Below are 23,229 nucleotides of genomic sequence, written 5' to 3' on the forward strand. Positions count from 1 at the left end.
TAACACATGTGGGAACCATTATTTGGCAACTAGCATGAAATATCTCATAAAATTACAAAAATATGCGTAATCATTCATGACTTATTTACATGAAAACAAAATTACATATCCTTTGTATCTAATCCATACACCAACGACCAAAAATACCTACAAACAATTTCATTCTTTAATTTTCTTCATCTAATTGATCTCTCTCAAGTTCTATCTTCAAGTTCTAAGTGTTCTTCATAAATTCCAAAAGTTCTAGTTTCATAAAATCAAGAATACTTCCAAGATTGCAAGTTTACTTCCAAGTTTTCTAAATCCATTCCAAGTAATCATCCAAGATCAAGAAACCTTTGTTACTTACAGTAGGTTATCTTTCTAATACAAGGTAATAATCATATTCGAACTTTAATTCAATTTCTATAACTATAACAATCTTATTTCAAGTGGAAATCTTACTTGAAATTGTTTTCGTGTCATGATTCTGCTTCAAGAACTTTCAAGCCATCCAAGGATCCTTTGAAGCTAGATCCATTTTTATCATTTCTAGTAGGTTTATCCAAGGAACTTGAGGTAGTAATGATTTTCATAACATCATTCGATTCATACATAAAAAGCTGTCTTATTCAACGTTATAAACTTGTAATCACTAGAACATAGTTTAGTTAATTCTAAACTTGTTTACAAATAAAGTTAATCCTTCTAACTAGACTTTTAAAATCAACTAAACACATGTTCTATATCTATATGATATGCTAACTTAATGATTTAAAACCCGGAAACACGATAAACACCATAAAACTGGATATACGCCGTCGTAGTAAAACCGGGGGCTGTTTTGGTTGGGATAATTAAAAGCTAAGAAGAACTTTGATTTAAAAGCTATACTTCTGGAAAAATGATTTTTATTATGAACATGAAACTATATCCAAAAATTATGGTTAAACTCAAAGTGGAAGTATGTTTTCTAAAATGGTCATCTAGACGTCGTTCTTTCGACTGAAATGACTACCTTTACAAAAACGACTTGTAACTTATTTTTCCGACTATAAACCTATACTTTTTCTATTTAGATTCATAAAATATAGTTCAATATGAAACCATAGCAATTTGATTCACTCAAAACGGATTTAAAATGAAGAAGTTATGGGTAAAACAAGATTGTATAATTTTTCTCATTTTAGCTACGTGAAAATTGGTAACAAATCTATTCCAACCATAACTTAATCAACTTGTATTGTATATTATGTAATCTTGAGATACCATAGACACGTATACAATGTTTCTACCTATCATGTCGACACATCTATATATATTTCGGAACAACCATAGACACTCTATATGTGAATGTTGGAGTTAGCTATACAGGGTTGAGGTTGATTCCAAAATATATATAGTTTGAGTTGTGATCAATACTGAGATACGTATACACTGGGTCGTGGATTGATTCAAGATAATATTTATCGATTTATTTCTGTACATCTAACTGTGGACAACTAGTTGTAGGTTACTAACGAGGACAGCTGACTTAATAAACTTAAAACATCAAAATATATTAAAAGTGTTGTAAATATATTTTGAACATACTTTGATATATATGTATATATTGTTATAGGTTCGTGAATCAACTAGTGGCCAAGTCTTACTTCCCAACGAAGTAAAAATCTGTGAAAGTGAGTTATAGTCCCACTTTTAAAATCTAATATTTTTGGGATGAGAATACATGCAGGTTTTATAAATGATTTACAAAATAGACACAAGTACGTGAAACTACATTCTATGGTTGAATTATCGAAATCGAATATGCCCCTTTTTATTAAGTCTGGTAATCTAAGAATTAGGGAACAGACACCCTAATTGACGCGAATCCTAAAGATAGATCTATTGGGCCTAACAAACCCCATCCAAAGTACTGGATGCTTTAGTACTTCGAAATTTATATCATATCCGAAGGGTGTCCCGGAATGATGGGGATATTCTTATATATGCATCTTGTTAATGTCGGTTACCAGGTGTTCACCATATGAATGATTTTTATCTCTATGTATAGGATGTGTATTGAAATATGAAATCTTGTGGTCTATTGTTACGATTTGATATATATAGGTTAAACCTATAACTCACCAACATTTTTGTTGACGTTTAAAGCTTGTTTATTCTCAGGTGAATACTAAGAGCTTCCGCTGTTGCATACTAAAATAAGGACAAGATTTGGAGTCCATGTTTGTATGATATTGTGTAAAAACTGCATTCAAGAAACTGATTTCGATGTAACATATTTGTATTGTAAACCATTATGTAATGGTCGTGTGTAAACAGGATATTTTAGATTATCATTATTTGATAATCTACGTAAAGCTTTTTAAACCTTTATTTATGAAATAAAGGTTATGGTTTGTTTTAAAAATGAATGCAGTCTTTGAAAAACGTCTCATATAGAAGTCAAAATCTCGCAACGAAATCAATTAATATGGAACGTTTTTAATCAATAAGAACGGGACATTTCACCAGGAGCCTGATCAGATCCCGAAAAATAGTAAGCAAGGTGCTCCGATGGGGTTCTTAGTGCTTGAGGCTCATCACGGTTCTCATCCTTGATGCTTGTAGCTTCAAGTGTACAACTCGTTGATGGGTTAGCATCACCTTAACCAAGATTCTACCATTAACACACAATATGTTAAGACCAAGTAAGAACACAACTCATTTAAGAGTCTTAGATGGATGATGAACCAAGGTTACATCATATCCTTAGTCTTAACACAATTACAAGTTACATTTACAACTAAAGCTACAAACTTTACTTCAATCAAGCAAGTATGAACATAATCTAAGTCAAATAAAGTGATGGAACCCTAAGCTAGAGAGCTTGGATCCTTTTCACCCAAGTTATAAGGTCACAAAGCTAGAAAGCTTGAACCTTTAGTGTTCTTGAAGACCTTGAAGCATAAAGCTTAGATCTTTAAGTTATATGAAGACCATAAACACAAGTTTTGATCTTTATAACAAAGTAATGAGATCATAAGTTAGCAAACTTAGATCCAACAAAAGATATGAAGATTCAAGCTAGAAAGTTTGCATCTTGGTTGTTCTTGAAGATCTTGAAGCATAAAGCTTGGATCTTTAAGTTACATGAAGATTACAAACACAAGTTTGAATCTTTATAACAAAATAACAAGATTAAAGTTAAAAAGATATAGATCTACAAAGTAGGTGAAGATTCAATGCTAGAAAGCTTGAATCTTCCATGTTCTTGAAGGATTCAAATCCAAGTTTGAATCTAAAAGATGTAATCAAGATCAAAGCTAAAAAGCTAGACCCTTTAATGATGATGATGAATTCGAAAATGATAAGAGAAGAAGAAGAAGAAGAAATTCAAAAACTTACAAGTTTTAGAGTGAGAAAGACTAGAGAGGAAATAAGAGAGAAAGTGTGTGTGAAATGTAAATGAGAGCAAGTGTAAAATGGATGGAATAAGGCTTGTATTTATAGGTGAATGAGGGTGAGGGTGGTGGTGATGGCCGTTGGAATGGGAGGGGGACAAGGGGGACACACTTTTGCTTTTTGGTTAATGGTTGTCTAAAGTTGGTGCTTATGTTAGGATCCCATGCAACATTAAGGATAATACTTGACAAAAATGCTAGCATGTTCCCTCTAATAAATGGGCATTTGTCTTACATATTAATGGGTCACTAGCTATTAATAATTGGGCTAATTAAATAGTCCACTAACTAGTGTAGGGTGGGCTAAGGCAAAACAAGGTAGAAAGTCCAACAAGACTAACTAGTAAGCATAAGTAAATTACTACGCGTAATTAAGCATCCAAAAACCCAAGTAATTATTATTATGAAATAATAATTAAGATTTCGTAGTCATAATATTCCGATTACGACAAAAGTTAAACGTGTACGCAGTACGCAGTTTGTTCGTAACGTCAAGTGACACTAACGGTCATAAAGGCTTCCGGTGATCAAGTTAAGCATCCTACGTACTTAAAGGCACGTTTTAACACATAAATAAAAGTAGGCCATGTGTATAAAGATTCCAGAGTATAAAGTAGCACAGTACGCACAAATACGCAGTTTCGCAAAAATCACAAGGCACAAAAACAAGTCGAAAAAGTTGGGTCGTTACAAAATGCGTCTATCAGAACATGAAATGTCTAAATGGTCCACATGGTGGATGAGTTTATTCACCTATCTCACCTTGAGTTCTTTCAAGAAACATTTGTGATTCCTTTTCACAATATACTTTTCATTAATCACAATATGTGCTTTTTAATAATCACCATATGTACTTTTTCATTAATCATCATATGTGCTTTTCATTAATCACCATATGTGCTTTTCATCATATATCCTTTTCACCATATGCGCTTTTAATCATATGCACTGCGCTTTTCATCATATGTGCTTTTAATCATATGCGCTGCACTTTTCATCATATGCGCTTTTCATCATATGCGCTGCGCTTTTCATCATATGCGTTTTTCATCATATGCGTTGCGCTTTTCATCATATGCGATTTTCATCATATACGCTTTTCATCATATGCGCTTTTTATCATATGCGCTTTTAATCATATGCGCTGCGCTTTTCATCATATGTGTTTTTCATTAATCACCATATGTGCATTTCATCATATGTGCATTTCATCATATATGCTTTTCATTAATCACCATATGTGTTTTTCATCATATGTGCTTTTCATAATCATCATATGTGCTTTTCATAATCATAATAAATGCTTTTTCATTAGTCACCATATGTGCTTCTGGTACATTTATAAATGTATAATGTAAACCAGGACTAAGCCTTGGTAGTTTTTTTCAACCACATGATTCTTGTCGGTGATGAATGGATATTTCTCATTTTCTGTTATCATTTACTGATTATCATATCCATTATGATATATATCAAAGAAACTTAAAAATTTCTCTTTGATTTGGGAGAAAAACAAGGCATTGTTTATCAGAAAATTCGTAACATTTAGTAATATGAACTTTTGCCTTTTCCGTTCCTTATATCAAGTTTGCAAGACCCGATATAGTATTTATAATTTCTTCATTTGATTTAAATCAATAAAATATTTCTTAGATTTGATCATAGTGTGTATGTTATCACTATCTGCAATACATAGATCTTTACCACTGATGTTGTATTTCAGCTGGATTCATACTAAAACTTCAAATAAGATAAGCAAATAATGAGTTATATTTCAGCAAGATAATCAAATTATATTACTTGCAAACAAGTTACAATCTGAAGTACATAAAAGATATCACTTAATAAAACATACGTGTTATGGTCTAAAACCATTTATTTATGAGTGATACATAACAAGTTAGACATCTTAGAAAATTCAAACCATTCAAGTCTCAAGGTAGCTCAGGGTTTATTTAATCAAGATTTTTCAACATATTCACTCTCATTTTCTTTTCTTTTGGGACTTATTTGTAGAGCTAAATAATATGTTCATGTATTCAAGAAATACTAGACTATTGATCCATGTTACCAGATCATTAATAAGAATCTATGGAATTCTTTTAAGAGCGTCTACTAACATCTTCAATTTTATTCTTTCATGAATCACCGTTATTTCTTGATAATTAATATCGTATCTATCTTTGAGTATTTTTCATAATACACTTGGATCTTTGATCATATAATATGTAGATTCTAAGGACTCGTCAATATGTTTGCTAAGAAAAATACTTGTTATTGCTTTTTCTTGTTCGGAACAATTTTTATTTTCATTCAGCATTTCATAAATACCGATTGATTCGAGATGTTTTTCTACATTCATAATTCATGTTAACTAGTTGTTCCCACTTGATTCTAAAGGAGCAAATTTAAGCCTTTTCAAATTCGACATTTTCTATTATCAAAAAGATGAAATTCGACATTTTCTATTATCAAAAAGATGAACAACATAAATCATAATCATAATCAACTTCTATTCATAGACAAATAATAGAATGAAATTAGAATCATTTTAAATTTATAAGTAGCAAACAACAGAATAATGGCATGATTACAAATGATAAAATCACAAGAGCAGGATAGAATATAGGTTCACCCGGTGGTACATTAGCAACAATGATGATAGTTAGTATGACCAATACAATAGGAAAAATCATCCTTGTGTGAATCATCTTTACAAAAAAAAACTTTTTGAGAGTGGTAATCTGAGAAAATGAAGATTGATTTGTGAAAATGTGAAAACGGAGATGTTTATTTTATATTTGAAAAATATAGTCGTTGTAACGTCATCAGTTGACGTTAACAACCGTTATGCATATATGACCGTTGTAACGTCGTTAGTTGACGTTAACGACTGTTATGTACTCGTTGTATTAATAATAATTTTAATAAAAGAATTTTATTAGTACAAATATCGATTACTATAAATACATTTAGTATAAATACGAAGATTAAGAGAATAAACATATTATGCATAAATAATAAATTTTAAGAATAAACATTAGTATTCATGAAATAAATAATGATTAATTGCATAAGTAATCATAAATGTTAGTTAACATAAATATAAATGTTAGTGAAGTTAATAAAAATTAGATTACAGAAATATAATTCAGACGGTATAACCGATCATATATAGCATAAATATAAATGTTAGTGAAGTTAATAAAAGTTAGATTACATAAATATAATTCAGGCGGTATAACCGACCATATATAACTTAAATAACATAAATATAAATGTTAGTGAAGTTAATAAAAGTTAGATTACAGAAATACAATTCAGGCGGTATAACCGACTATATATAACTTAAATAACATAAATATAAATATTAGTGAAGTTAATAAAAGTTAGATTATAGAAATATAATTTTACTTATGATGATAATAATATTTACCTTACTAATAAATAATAGAAGATATCGTTAAAGAATTTCTTACCTTGATTAATGACTTGTACTTTCTTAGATAAACCTTGATTATACGGAGCACTTCGTGCTGATAACGTGTTATAATATAGGAGTTTATGACTACCTTTAGTGGCTTGATTCTTGATTATAGACTACTGATAAAATTATAAGAGGAGCAAAGAGAGTATATGAGAAGAGTATATATTATCAAGTTATCATACTGCAACATTACATGGTTCACATTTATAGTGCAACATTTACTGTTCAATTATCACGCTATATGCATCAAGTTGGATTTGTTGAAATTGTCGGTCACCATTTTTGGCATTATCATAACAAGATCAAAATAGTAAAGTATTACATATTCTTTGTGACTATATAGATTTGATTATTGTTCTGTCTTGATCAATTTTTAAATGAAATTTCAACTACTAAGCATTCAACCGATCTTGACCTTTGCTACTACTATTAATGTTGGGTCTGTTGCATCGCTGTCGAACACGGTGCTTTCTCATATTGAGAAACCTAAAAAGTTCACTGATGTGAACTTTAAACGTTGGCAGCAAAAGATGTTCTTTTGCCTAACCACGTTGAACCTTACGAGGTTCTTGACTAAAACTGCTTCTGAAAGCGTTCTTACCTAGGCTAAAAATTTTGAGAAGTTCACATGTGTGAACTTTAAGCGTTGGCAGTAAAAGATGTTCTTTTATTTAACCACGTTGAACCTTGTGAGGTTCTTGACTGAAACCACTCCCAAATTGCTGAAGGGGAACATGATGCTCAAATTGTGAGCACGGTTCAGGTTTGGAATCATTCAGATTACTTGTGCGCAAGTCGGTCATTTTATAAAGTGTATTTGAACAGTCTTCGGACTGATTTCGAACTGTATTTCGATCTGTTTCCAGACAGTAATCAACACTGGTTATAGACTGTCTTCGGGACAGTATTCGAACAGTGTTAGACTGTTATTAAATCAGATTTAAACTTGTTTGTTTAATAGTTGGGCTTAAACATGTATGGTTTAACCGATTTTGTTGAAACGATTTAGTTTAATCGTTTAGTATAAACCTTTTGGTTTTAACATGTTTGGTTTACATGTTTATGTTTAAACCTGCTTGGTTAACCGTTTGAGTTTAGACCTGTTTGGTTTCCTTGTTTTGGTCGAAACCTATTTGGTTTACCCGTTTGGGTTTAAACCTATTTGGTTTACTTGTTTTAGGTTGAAACCTGCTTGGTTTAACAATTTGGTTGAAACCTATTTGGTTTAACCTAGTTGAGTTGAAACATGTTGAATTTAACTCAGTTTGCTCACGATAAAATGAGACTTTTATTTGGGTTGAAAACCTAGATTAGTTCAGTTCACGTGGTATTTGATGACTGAAATTTTATGTTTTGCTACAACAGTTTATTTTAGTTAATATTTCAGAGCGATGATCCTGGATATTAACCTCTGGATAGGAACTCACATTGAATAGTGTGTTGTATGCTCCTGAGATTCGTAAGGAATCTGGTGTCCGGGTGGTTGTTGAACAACTTTGGCGTTAAAAAAAAAATTAGAATGTATGTTCAAAAGGACATGCCCAAGAGTGAATATATGTTTAAAAGGGTTATGCCCTATAAATGTGAAACTTGTGTTAAAGTCAAATAAGCGAGATCATCTACCATAACCCATTGATATGGTCCACACAGATGTGTGTGATTTGAAATTCATTCCAACGAGGAATGGTAACAAGTGCTTCATTACGTTTATCGATGATAGCATGAAGTATTGTTATGTTTACTTATTGCAAAGTAAAGATGAAGCAATTGAGAAGTTGTATTGCTTATAAAAACGAACAAATAAATATGCCAAGATAAGTGGAATAGCTAACGATCTAATCGATATAGCTCCCTTTGATCAATACCACGTGAACTGTAAAAGCAATTACTAAATCTGCCCAAATCCAGGGTGAACTGAACTAATTTAGGGTAGAACTAATTTAAGTTTTCAACCCAAATAAAAGTGACCCACTACCCATACTAAAAGTGACTAAATAAAACTAATTTTCAACCCAAGTAAAACTAATTTAGGTTTCCAAATTTTTCGCCTCATGACTAATAAGGGTTAAACCTGAAACAAATACATACAGAGTGCAATTCTATCGTTAAAATTCAGGTACAAATTATGCGATTTTGAATTGATAATCCTTGGTCATAGGTCTTTGAATAAGTAATTTTAGGAAATTAATTTATGTATAGTTTGGTCATAAGTCGTAATTGGAATTTTTGTTTAACTGATTCTCTTTTTATCAAGTTATGAACTTCCTGAATCAAACTAAATTTTCGTAATGTCAGCATATGATTTCATCCTATCCTAATGAAAAAAGATATCTGTAATCATGATGTATGCTAACACAGGATACAAGCCAAATAAAGTTAAGCATATAAGCGAACAAAGGGCTGCTGGACCGCAACGTATTCGCAAACTGTACAGGATCCAAAATTATGATGTATGCTAACTAATAACAAGTTTCATTTGTTTACATAAATTTATAACCTTTACTGATAGTTATTAATGTCTTTACAGCTTTTCAATTTCTCAAGAGACAATTTTAAATATATGGAAGGCATTCAAAAAATATCAAATGCTACAGCACATAAAGGCATTCGCAACATGAAAGACATTCACTGATGTAGCGTTTGATATTTTTTGAACGCCTTTCATATATTAAAAATCATTTTGCGAGAAATTGAAAAGCTGTAAAGACATTAATAACTATCAGTAAAGGTTATGAATTTATGTAAACAAATGAAACTTGTTATACATTAACATACATCATAATTTTGGATCATGTACAATTTGCGAATACATTGCGGTCCAGCAGCTATTTGTTCACTTGTATGCTTAGCTTTATTTGGCTTGTATCCTATGTTAGCATACATCATAATTACGGATCTATTTTTTCATTAGGACAGGATGAAATCATATGCTGACATTATGAAAATTCAGAGTTTGATTCAGGAAGTTCATAGCATGATAAAAAGAGAATCAGTTAAACCAAAATTCCACTTACGACTTATGACCAAACTATACATAAATTAATTTCTTAAAATTACTTATTCAAAGACCTATGACCAAAGATTATCAATTCAAAATCGCATAATTTGTACCTGAATTTTGACAATAGAATTTCACTCTGTATGTATCCCCAATTTTATCATTGTCCATCTTGAGCATTGTTAAAGGTTTATATAGAATCTCACATTTCGTATGTCTACATTGACGCTTGTTCAGTATTGTGTTTAGTACCTATTTATTTATCCTAGTCTTGTCAATCACAAGAGTAGGTGAGGTCTAAAATCTGAAACTAAATGAATGAGTGGAGTTAAAAAACACTGGTGGTCAGCCAGTTCTTCTACATGTCAATGTTGAACATGTACTTTTATTATGTTGTTTGAATGTAAAAGGTATGCTTCTATATTTTCATCTCTAGTTTACGGTTGAGATAGTTTATCCTACTTGATCCTTATATGATAGTCCTGATTTCTTTGAGTAACTTAAATATATTAATTTTCCACCTATATATTATTATTATTGTCAAATATATGCTACCCGGTGTCATTATAATTGATTACTGGATAGTTACTTTATATGACACAAAAGGTTAGAACTGGCTCTTCCTAAATTATACCATAGATTCCATTTGGAATCATTTGAGAGTTTGGTGATTCGTTTCTTAAGTATGTTGCTAGCCATCAACTGTTTAAAGACAAGTCGGATAAACAAGAGGGGATCTTGAGTGCAAGAAGGGAAAGGATAATTGCTAACGACTTGTTATGTCAATTGGGCTGCGAACGCAATCTTCCGATAATGAGTCCCTTTATATCTCAACTAAGTTTTGATAATGGGAGGTGATTCGTACACTAACATTTTTGCCACACACCACTAAATGTGCATTGTTGTGTTGTACAGTACAGTACATTAAAGCATAGTTAGTTATGTATGGCTAAAAAGTGGTGGTGTACGAACCGCCCTTTGATAATGTAAGTGGTATATTAAAGAGTCAACTTTAAAGGGAACTTTTCAACAAGATTAAAACCTATTAATTTTTATATATAAAAAAAATCACTAGTCATATTGTACACATTACAAAATTGCACTGGACCCTCATATCTTTGCAAGAGGTTTCAGGTTCAAATCTTAGTGTTCCTAGGAACGGGTTTAGAAACGGTCACAGACTATTCCAGATATGCCGTGTGAATATGAAAACTGGAACGCGAAACTAAAACAATAAAACTGAAAACTAAAACACGAAACTATACCCGGATCATGTTATCTAATGGTTGTAATATGAAAATTTAAATGTTTAAGAAATGTTAACCTTTAATTAATCTTATTAATTAATGTAATGGGTATTTTGGGTAATTTTTTATTATTTTCAGGGGTTTATATGTAACGAGGCGTTTGATCCAAAAACATGGGTTATTCCTGGTGATCGTTCTTGCCCGTCAAATATGGAAGAATTGGTTCTTTCAAATGGAAGAAAAGTCTATACTTCTCGAAAAAGAACCATAAAGAAGAAATTTATAGCAGATGTTATAGAAGCCTTATTTGGTGTTTTTTTAAGCAAGGGGGTGAAATGGCAGCTCTTTCTTTTATGGGGTGGCTCGGTTTACGTGTTGATTTCGGAAACATGCCGTACATTCGAGAGTTGACCACTCAACCTGAGAAATTTATAAACATACGTCATGTGGAAAGTGTGTTAGATTATAAATTTCGTGACTCGTCGTTGCTTGTTGAGGCTTTTACTCATGCATCTTACATGCTATCTCAGATACCAAGATGTTACCAGGTAAACTTTAATGTCTATTTGTCATTGTAATGTGTCAAAATGGGTTAATTTCAACCAGTTCACTTGATAATGTGTCAGTATGGGTTGATTTCAAGCAGTTCACTTGGTAATGGGTCAATATGGGTTGATATCAACCAGTTCACTTGATAATGGGTCAATATGTGTTGATTTCAACCATTTCACTTGATAATGGGTCAATATGGGTTGATATTCACTTTTTATTTGATTAAGGGTCAATATGGGTATGGGTTGATATCAACCAGTTCACTTGATATTGGGTAAATATGGGTTTGGTTGCCAACTGGTTTTAAGGACATACTTTTATTAAATTAAATCTAAAGATGAAACTGATCAAATCGGTTGAACAAGCCAGGCATTTCGAATTGCCTGAAGTGTTACTTAAATGTTTTTTTCAACCTCAATCATTATAGTAAAGTTGTATATATTTATACACTTTTACTTACTTAAAATGCTATCTAATTTTAAAGTGCTATCTAATTTTAACACTTCAAGTTGGAAAACCTGAACCTATGTTAACACGTGTTTGATCCTTATTATTATCTCTTGTTACCCAACCCGCCCATTTTGGCACCTGCGAAAGATTTTGTGTACAATGTTTGGCCAAAACTCTTTGTCAAACAATGCTCACTTTTTTAGTTTTACTTATAAGCAAGTTGGTTATTAAAATGAATTTATATTTTTCTATTCTGCAGCGTTTGGAGTTTTTGGGAGATGCGGTGTTGGATTATCTGATTACGTTGCACTTATACACAAAACTAGTCCGGATCAGCCCGCGCGTTGCGGCGGAGACTTTCGGGCTGCGTATTCATATTTAACGTAGTGTTGTATATTTACAGAGGGGAACACGACCCATGTATTAAGTGCCATTTTAGATGTCCTTGTGTTAAGCGTTTTTTAAAAAGTATCTGTTTCGAACATAGTTAGTTTTGTTTTGTTCAATAAATTTTTTCGAGTGTAACGGTGCTGTCGGAAAAATTTAACTCGTGGAGAGCAAAAAGATACGGGCTGTCGTTGTGTTAAGCATTTTTTAAAAAGTGTCCGTTTCGAACGTGGTTAGTTTCATTTTGTTCATAAAATTATTTCGAGTCTGACGCTGCCGTCGAAAAAATTTAACTCGTTGCGAGCGGGAAGATATGGGTTGTCGTTGTGTTTAGCGTTTTTTAAAAGTTATCCGTTTCTCGTGTAGTTATTCTCGTTGGGTTCATAAGATTTTTTATAATTGAACGGTGGTCTCAAAAAAATTTAACTCGCACCGAGCGAGAAGATATGGCCCGTTATAAATTCGGGTGGAATTGGTTTCTTTTATTTTAATAAAATTATATATTTACACTTTGAACCCCTGAGAAAGTGTAAACTTAAGGGGTCGTTGTGTAAATATAGCCAAAGTTGAAGGGCCGTTTGCAATGTGAACGCAAATTCAAAACTACAATCCGATAGAACTAAAACTACAATAGTTCCTACCACATTTTAAGGGGTCGTTATGTAAATATAGCCGAAGTTGAAGGGCCGTTTGCAATGTGAACGCAAATTCAAAACTACAATCCGATAGAACTAAAACTACAATAGTTCCTACCACATTTAGTATATAAGGGTTAATATCCCGGGATATCGCCTGGAATGATCTGAGAACGGCATCAGTTAACAACGATTGTTATGCACAATCTGTAGTGAACAAATGGATTTCACTTACACATTCTTCATGGATCTCCAGACCTTCATCGTCATATCATCTCTACCGTTTAAAACTTCGACAAGTTGTGCATAGAATCTACTATTGGATGGGAGTCCCGGACCACTTTTCCTAAGGTCAGTCATAATTGATTAAATTTCAAATTCATGTTTTTATGCATGAATATCAAATGAGTATTTCTTTATGTTCAAAGCATATGCATCGGGTATTCCTGGCAAACGTGTTGGGTCGAAACGGGTCATGGGTCAGATTTTTTAGATGGGTCAAAACGGGTCGGGTTCAATGGGTCCGTTGGGTTGGGTCAGGTCCGTTTCTCAAACTTTCATAAACTCATAAAATCTTCAGATAATAGTATTATGAAAATCTCGTAATGACCCATTAAGACCCATTAAGGACCTGTTGGACCTTATATATATATATATATATATATATATATATATTAGGCTTTATGTGAGTCTAAATTGGACAGATTCTTTACCTTTTATACGGACCCGATTGGTTAAATATCTAACCCAACGGACCCATTTTTCAAGCTATGAGTCTCAATTGCTGGGTATAGTTTCGGTTATCTACTTTTATACAAGTTTCTACTAAACAGATCACCCAAAAAAAGTTAACTATTTATTGGTTTCTTGAAAATTAGATTAGATTTTTCTTAAGCACTCATCCAGATAGTATATTTTACAGTTGATATCTAATTTTAGGTAATCGGTAAGAATTAATTTTTTTTTTTTGCTTACAATTAACTTTTTGTTTGTGGGGAATTGTATATAGGTACTTGCGGATATTATCGAATCTTTAGCGGGTGCAATAGTTGTTGATTCGGGGTATAATAAAGAGCGAGTTTTTTAGTGCATAATGCCTCTTTTGGGGCCATTGGTCACACCAGAGACATTAAAATTGCACCCAGTGAAAGAATTGCATGATCTTACTCAATAACATCATTATGAATTGAAAAAATCACATAAACACACTGAAGATGGTATAATCTTTTTCACCGTCGAAGTGAAAGCTGAAGGTCATGTTTTTAAAGAATCGTGCATGGCACGAGACAAGAAAATGGGCGAAAGAGTCGCATCTATACCTGTTCTTAAGCTACTCAAAGAAAAAATGGCAAGTATTTAGAGAGTCTTATTTGGTTGTTCACTTGATTTGTAATGTTGTAGGTGATGAAATTAAACTATGGTATGATGGGTTTTGAACCAGACTAGGAACATTGTTGTTTAGTCCTTTAAATCTGTTGTGTTATGTGTACACTATTTAAATGGTGTTACATATGCTTGTTTTGGTTTATATATGAGGAAACATTGTATGCCTCATCTTGAAGGGAATTTTAAGATATAAACTGTAGTATTTATTGGTGGAACTATGTGATCTTATTTTGAATATAAAAATGACAAAACTTTAAGGATAGTGGTTTGTCAAAAACAGATTAAAACCTGTCGCGAGGCTAACCTTGTATAAAGACAATCCATAACATCATCATTTTTATCTAAGAGTTTTGTTTTAACAATTACTTGGACAATGTATTTTTGACAAAAGCGTAATCCATCACCAATATTCACCATGCCACAATTTTTGCAACTTCGATTGTTAGTTGGTGAGACACTACCCTTGCTATAATTCCATATACTTGGTGAACATGAAAGGCAAAAGCTTACCAACTAAAATTGCATAGATTAAAGTATAATGTATTACATATAACTGCAAAACCTTACCTGGTGAACGTGAAAGGTACAAGATGCCCTAAATGAAACGCTACAAAAGTTTACTTGGTGAACTAGATGGAACGCTTCAGAAGATGGGCTTCTGGTCGCTTAAAAATGGTCTTCAAATTTGAACCCATTAAACCTTCACAAACTATATGTTAAGAAAAGTTCTAATTTATCATTTATCATTTATCATTTATCATAATAATGATAATCATGATCATAAATAACATAAAAAAATCTTTAATTTTCAAAAGGAATTGGTTAATATGATATTTGTAAGTTGCCCAATCATAGCCAAACCATTTAACCGCAATCTGGTCTGGCTTGTCACCCAACCCTCACAACACATCCAATTAAAGATATCTAATGTTTACTAAAAGCAAGTTTCACTTGATGATGGGTCAATATGGGTTGATTTCAACAAGTTTACTTGATAATGGGTCTATATGGGTTGATTTTAACTAGGTCACTTGATAATGGATCAATCTGGGTTGATATCAACCAGTTCACGTGATAATGGGTCAATATGGGTAGATTTTACCAGTTCACTTGATAAAGGGTCAATATGGGTTGATTTCAACCAGTTTACTTGATAATGGGTCAATATGGGTATGGTTTGATTTCAACCTGTTCACCAGATAAGTTTGACTTTTATGGGGTACACTTTTAATTCTACACAACTATAAACATAAAGTACTGAAATGAAACAAGTCTCTTTGTAAATTTATTTGTACAGCAACATCTCTCTCCTTCTTAAATCGTGTCAAAACCCGAACCACCTTCTCCAGGTTGAAGTTTCTGCTTTTCAATGAATAACTCTGATACTTGGTCTGCAATATCCTCCAAATTTAGGTTATCAATGAAGCTTTTAAGTTGTTCACTTACAGATTTTTGTTCATCTTTCTGCAGCATAAAATAAAAAAAAATTAATATTCCAACCAACAAATCAATTTAAAAAAAAAAAAAAACTAATTTACCTCGTAAACAATTAGGTTGATCGATAATGCAACTTTTAACAAATTTTCCGTCGTCGGAGCATATATGTGTAATACTCTTTCCCAATCATTACCACCCGGAGTGGGTTCATTATCAAACTAATAAAACACAAGATTATTGCTATTTAATTATAAAAAAAATTCATTATTATTATTATTTTTATTAATCAATAAAAAAATATGCAATTAGAATAAGCACCTACCTGCATCCATGATAAAGACTCTGCTTGGATTCGCATGATATTCTCGCAGTTGTTCTTAGTAAGAAGCGAAAGCTATTTAAAAGAATACATACAAAAAATATAAAAATAAAAATTATGATTAATGAGTTTTTGGTAGGTAAATAGAGTAAAGTTACAACCTTTTCCATGTGAATCTTCATTTGAAGCCCATAAACTTTTACAGGCATTAGTATCACAGGAAATCTGGCGCTAGAACTATATGTCTGCATACAAAAAATAAATTTGGAGTATTTAGAACAAACCAATTAAAAAAAGAAAAAGGGCACTTAATGATATACGGTTTAACCTCTATGGCTTTATCAATAATGCGTTTTTCCGCTTCATTAACTTTCTCAGATGTGCCCTCTATGTGAATAAATGCATGAGTATGAATAGTAGTAGTTTCATCATCTCTTATAATCCCAACTGTAGCGTTTGATATTTTTTTGAATGCCTTTGATATATTCAAAATCGTCTTGCGAGAATTGAAAAGATGTAAAGACATTAATAACTATCAGTAAAGGTTATAAATTTATGTAAACAAATGAAACTTGTTATACGCTAGCATACATCATAATTTCAGATCCTGTACAATTTACGAATACCTTGCAGTCCATCAGCTCTTTGTTCACTTATATGCTTAGCTTTATTTGGCTTGTATCCTGTGTTAGCATACATCATAATTACGGATCTCTTTTTTCATTAGGACAGGATGAAATCATATGCTAACATTACGAAATTTCAGTTTGATTCAGGAAGTCATAACTTAATAAAAAGAAAATCAGTTAAACAAAAATGCAATTACGACTTATGACCAAACTATACATAAATTAATTTCCTAAAATTACTTATTCAAAGACCTATGACCAAAGATTATCAATTCAAAATCGCATAATTTGTACCTGAATTTTGACGATAGAAATGCACTCTGTATGTATCCGTTTCAGCTTTAACCCTTATTAATCATGAGACAGAAAATTTGGAAACCTAAATTAGTTTTATTTGGGTTGAAAATTTAGTCACTTCTAGTTAATTTTTTGGTGACCATATAGACTAAATAAAAGTGACCCACTACCCATACTAAAAGTTACTAAACCTACATAACTTGACTGAAAACAGAAAATTTCAGTCATCAAATACCACGTGAACTGAACTAACGTAGGTTTTCAACCCAAATAAAAGTCTCATTTTATCGTGAACAAATTGAGTTAAACTCAACATGTTTCAACTCAACTAGGTTAAATCAATCAGGTTTCAACCAAATAGGTAAATCAAGCAGGTTTCAACCTAAAACAAGTAAACCAAATAGGTTTAAACCCAACCGGGTAAACCAAATAGCTTTCGACCCAAACAAGGAAACCAAACAAGTTTAAACTCAAACGGTTAACCAAGCAGGTTTAAACACAAACATGTAAACCAAACATGTTAAAACCAAAAGGTCTATACTAAACGATTAAACTAAACCGTTTCAACAAAATCGGTTAAACCAAATGAAGTACTTGTTACCATGGTATCCCAGCAATTAGTTAACTAAACCGAAATAACAAGTACAAATATGCCAAGATAAGTGGAATAGCTAACGATCTAACCGAAACAACGTCTCATATATCCTTTAACAGCTTTTGAGGTTTGATTCAACAAAATTTACTTAGTAAAAATGCTCAGTTCTGGTCAATTTTTTCCATTAATTTCTAAATACTAGAATTTATCAAGTACAGAAGTCAACGTTGACTATTCAATCTCACCAGGTTCCCAAAGAATTTGATCCGCCAACAGGAATTACATACGGTTTTCTTCCTTCATTTATCAATTTTTCTTTCAACAAATCAGTAAGTGCGTGAAATTAAATCAACCAAAAACACGTATCTGTTACATTAGTAGGTCTTTTTATTAGATAAAATTTGTTTCATTTAACGTATCAAGTTATATATTCTTTCACCAATTGATCCAAAATGCCTTCCATATCCTAACAAACTTCAAATCATTTTGTAAACCTATTAAGTGATTTGTATGTTTAGATAATCTAGCTTAACAACAACAAAAAAGAAAAAAAAGTATACGGGTCAGGGCAACCTGATAAGACCCGTGTGGATAACAACCTTTTTACCACTTACCTAACCCACCCATTTTCCCACCTTCAAGTTATACTAAAAAGTTCAAGCACAAAAAATATATATATATATATAACTCTCGATTTTTCCAATATGTACATATATATTTAACGTATGTACCACACTTCTAATTCTTGAATATTCTTCTTTTGAAACAAGATCAATATGTGCACCAACCAATCGCTCCACCAAAAGGTTCCCTGTTTGAAATGTCCCGTTCTTATTGATTAAAAACGTTCCATATAACCCCAAAGGGTGGCCTAGTGGTTAGGTGCTTGGAAATCTTCAAAGGAGACCAATGTTCAATCCTCATTACCTACACTTTGGGGGGCTTGCCTTTCAAAAAAAAAAAAAACGTTCCATATTAATTGATTTCGTTGCGAGGTTTTGACCTCTATATGAGACGTTTTTCAAAGACTGCATTCATTTTTAAAACAAACCATAACCTTTATTTCATCAATAAAGGTTTAAAAAGCTTTACGTAGATTATCAAATAATGATAATCTAAAATATCCTATTTACACACGACCATTACATAATGGTTTACAATACAAATATATTACAACAAAATAAGTTTCTTGAATGCAGTTTTTACACAATATCATACAAGCATGGACTCCAAATCTCGTCCTTATTTAAGTATGCGACAGCGGAAGCTCTTAATAATCACCTGAGAATAAACATGCTTAAAACGTCAACAAAAATGTTGGTGAGTTATAGGTTTAACCTATATATATCAAATCATAATAATAGACCACAAGATTTCATATTTCAATACACATCACATACATAGAGATAAAAATCATTCATATGGTGAACACCTGGTAACCGACATTAACAAGATGCATATATAAGAATATCCCCATCATTCCGGGACACCCTTCGGATATGATATAAATTTTGAAGTACTAAAGCATCCGGTACTTTGGATGGGGTTTGTTAGGCCCAATAGATCTATCTTTAGGATTCGCGTCAATTAGGGTGTCTGTTCCCTAATTCTTAGATTACCAGACTTAATAAAAAGGGGCATATTCGATTTTGATAATTCAACCATAGAATGTAGTTTCATGTACTTGTGTCTATTTTGTAAATCATTTATAAAACCTGTATGTATTCTCATCCCAAAAATATTAGATTTTAAAAGTGGGACTATAACTCACTTTCACAGATTTTTACTTCGTCGGGAAGTAAGACTTGGCCACTGGTTGATTCACGAACCTATAACAATATATACATATATATCAAAGTATGTTCAAAATATATTTACAACACTTTTAATATATTTTGATGTTTTAAGTTTATTAAGTCAGCTGTCCTCGTTAGTAACCTACAACTAGTTGTCCACAGTTAGATGTACAGAAATAAATCGATAAATATTATCTTGAATCAATCCACGACCCAGTGTATACGTATCTCAGTATTGATCACAACTCAAACTATATATATTTTGGAATCAACCTCAACCCTGTATAGCTAACTCCAACATTCACATATAGAGTGTCTATGGTTGTTCCGAAATATATATAGATGTGTCAACATGATAGGTCGAAACATTGTATACGTGTCTATGGTATCTCAAGATTACATAATATACAATACTAGTTGATTAAGTTATGGTTGGAATAGATTTGTTACCAATTTTCACGTAGCTAAAATGAGAAAAATTATCCAATCTTGTTTTACCCATAACTTCTTCATTTTAAATCCGTTTTGAGTGAATCAAATTGCTATGGTTTCATATTGAACTCTATTTTATGAATCTAAACAGAAACAGTATAGGTTTATAGTCGGAAAAATAAGTTACAAGTCATTTTTGTAAAGGTAGTCATTTCAGTCGAAAGAACGACGTCTAGATGACCATTTTAGAAAACATACTTCCACTTTGAGTTTAACCATAATTTTTGGATATAGTTTCATGTTCATAATAAAAATCATTTTCTCAGAATAACAACTTTTAAATCAAAGTTTATCATAGTTTTTAATTAACTAACCCAAAACAGCCCGCGGTGTTACTACGACGGCGTAAATCCGGTTTTACGGTGTTTTTCGTGTTTTCAGGTTTTAAATCATTAAGTTAGCATATCATATAGATATAGAACATGTGTTTAGTTGATTTTAAAAGTCAATTTAGAAGGATTAACTTTTGTTTGCGAACAAGTTTAGAATTAACTAAACTATGTTCTAGTGATTACAAGTTTAAACCTTCGAATAAGATAGCTTTATATGTATGAATCGAATGATGTTATGAACATCATTACTACCTTAAGTTCCTTGGATAAACCTACTGGAAAAGAGAAAAATGGATCTAGCTTCAACGGATCCTTGGATGGCTCGAAGTTCTTGAAGCAGAATCATGACACGAAAACAAGTTCAAGTAAGATCATCACTTGAAATAAGATTGTTATAGTTATAGAAATTGAACCAAAGTTAGAATATGATTATTACCTTGTATTAGAATGATAACCTACTGTAAGAAACAAAGATTTCTTGAGGTTGGATGATCACCTTACAAGATTGGAAGTGAGCTAGCAAACTTGAAAGTATTCTTGATTTTATGTAACTATAACTTGTAGAATTTATGAAGAACACTTAGAACTTGAAGATAGAACTTGAGAGAGATCAATTAGATGAAGAAAATTGAAGAATGAAAGTGTTTGTAGGTGTTTTTGGTCATTGGTGTATGGATTAGATATAAAGGATATGTAATTTTGTTTTCATGTAAATAAGTCATGAATGATTACTCATATTTTTGTAATTTTATGAGATATTTCATGCTAGTTGCCAAATGATGGTTCCCACATGTGTTAGGTGACTCACATGGGCTGCTAAGAGCTGATCATTGGAGTGTATATACCAATAGTACATACATCTAAAAGCTGTGTATTGTACGAGTACGAATACGGGTGCATACGAGTAGAATTGTTGATGAAACTGAACGAGGATGTAATTGTAAGCATTTTTGTTAAGTAGAAGTATTTTGATAAGTGTATTGAAGTCTTTCAAAAGTGTATAAATACATATTAAAACACTACATGTATATACATTTTAACTGAGTCGTTAAGTCATCGTTAGTCGTTACATGTAAGTGTTGTTTTGAAACCTTTAGGTTAACGATCTTGTTAAATGTTGTTAACCCAATGTTTATAATATCAAATGAGATTTTAAATTATTATATTATCATGATATTATCATGTATGAATATCTCTTAATATGATATATATACATTAAATGTCTTTACAACGATAATCGTTACATATATGTCTCGTTTAAAAATTATTAAGTTAGTAGTCTTGTTTTTACATATGTAGTTCATTGTTAATATACTTAATGATATGTTTACTTATCATAGTATCATGTTAACTATATATATATATATATATATATATCCTTATATATGTCATCATATTGTTTTTACAAGTTTTAACGTTCGTGAATCACCGGTCAACTTGGGTGGTCAATTGTCTATATGAAACATATTTCAATTAATCAAGTCTTAACAAGTTTGATTGCTTAACATGTTGGAAACATTTAATCATGTAAATATCAATCTCAATTAATATATATAAACATGGAAAAGTTCGGGTCACTACAGTACCTACCCGTTAAATAAATTTCGTCCTGAAATTTATTGCTGTTGAAGGTGTTGATGAATCTTCTGGAAATAGATGCGGGTATTTCTTCTTCATCTGATCTTCACGCTCCCAGGTGAACTCGGGTCCTCTACGAGCATTCCATCGAACCTTAACAATTGGTATCTTGTTTTGCTTAAGTCTTTTAACCTCACGATCCATTATTTCGACGGGTTCTTCGATGAATTGGAGTTTTTCGTTGATTTGGATTTCATCTAACGGAATGGTGAGATCTTCTTTAGCAAAACATTTCTTCAAATTCGAGACGTGGAAAGTGTTATGTACAGCCGCGAGTTGTTGAGGTAACTCAAGTCGGTAAGCTACTGGTCCGACACGATCAATAATCTTGAATGGTCCAATATACCTTGGATTTAATTTCCCTCGTTTACCAAATCGAACAACGCCTTTCCAAGGTGCAACTTTAAGCATGACCATCTCTCCAATTTCAAATTCTATATCTTTTCTTTTAATGTCAGCGTAGCTCTTTTGTCGACTTTGGGCGGTTTTCAACCGTTGTTGAATTTGGATGATCTTCTCGGTAGTTTCTTGTATAATCTCCGGACCCGTAATCTGTCTATCCCCCACTTCACTCCAACAAATTGGAGACCTACACTTTCTACCATAAAGTGCTTCAAACGGCGCCATCTCAATGCTTGAATGGTAGCTGTTGTTGTAGGAAAATTCTGCTAACGGTAGATGTCGATCCAAACTATTTCTGAAATCAATAACACATGCTCGTAGCATGTCTTCAAGTGTTTGTATCGTCCTTTCGCTCTGCCCATCAGTTTGTGGATGATAGGCAGTACTCATGTCTAGACGATTTCCTAATGCTTGCTGTAATGTCTGCCAAAATCTTGAAATAAATCTGCCATCCCTATCAGAGATAATAGAGATTGGTATTCCATGTCTGGAGACGACTTTCTTCAAATACAGTCGTGCTAACTTCTTCATCTTGTCATCTTCTCTTATTGGTAGGAAGTGTGCTGATTTGGTGAGACGATCAACTATTACCCAAATAGTATCAAAACCACTTGCAGTCCTTGGCAATTTAGTTATGAAATCCATGGTAATGTTTTCCCATTTTCATTCTGAGATTTCGGGTTGTTGAAGTAGACCTGATGGTTTCTGATGCTCAGCTTTGACCT

The 23,229-nt window shown here is 32.2% G+C and overlaps 1 pseudogene; it reads left to right on the top strand.

Moving 5' to 3' along the window:
• The first annotated feature begins 9,251 nt into the window (after positions 1 to 9,251).
• Positions 9,252 to 15,721, top strand: LOC139869010 (endoribonuclease Dicer homolog 2-like; annotated as a pseudogene).
• The last annotated feature ends 7,508 nt before the right edge of the window (positions 15,722 to 23,229 follow it).

Source organism: Rutidosis leptorrhynchoides, chromosome 9, assembly GCF_046630445.1.
Source record: "Rutidosis leptorrhynchoides isolate AG116_Rl617_1_P2 chromosome 9, CSIRO_AGI_Rlap_v1, whole genome shotgun sequence".
Classification (NCBI taxonomy): Eukaryota; Viridiplantae; Streptophyta; class Magnoliopsida; order Asterales; family Asteraceae; genus Rutidosis; species Rutidosis leptorrhynchoides.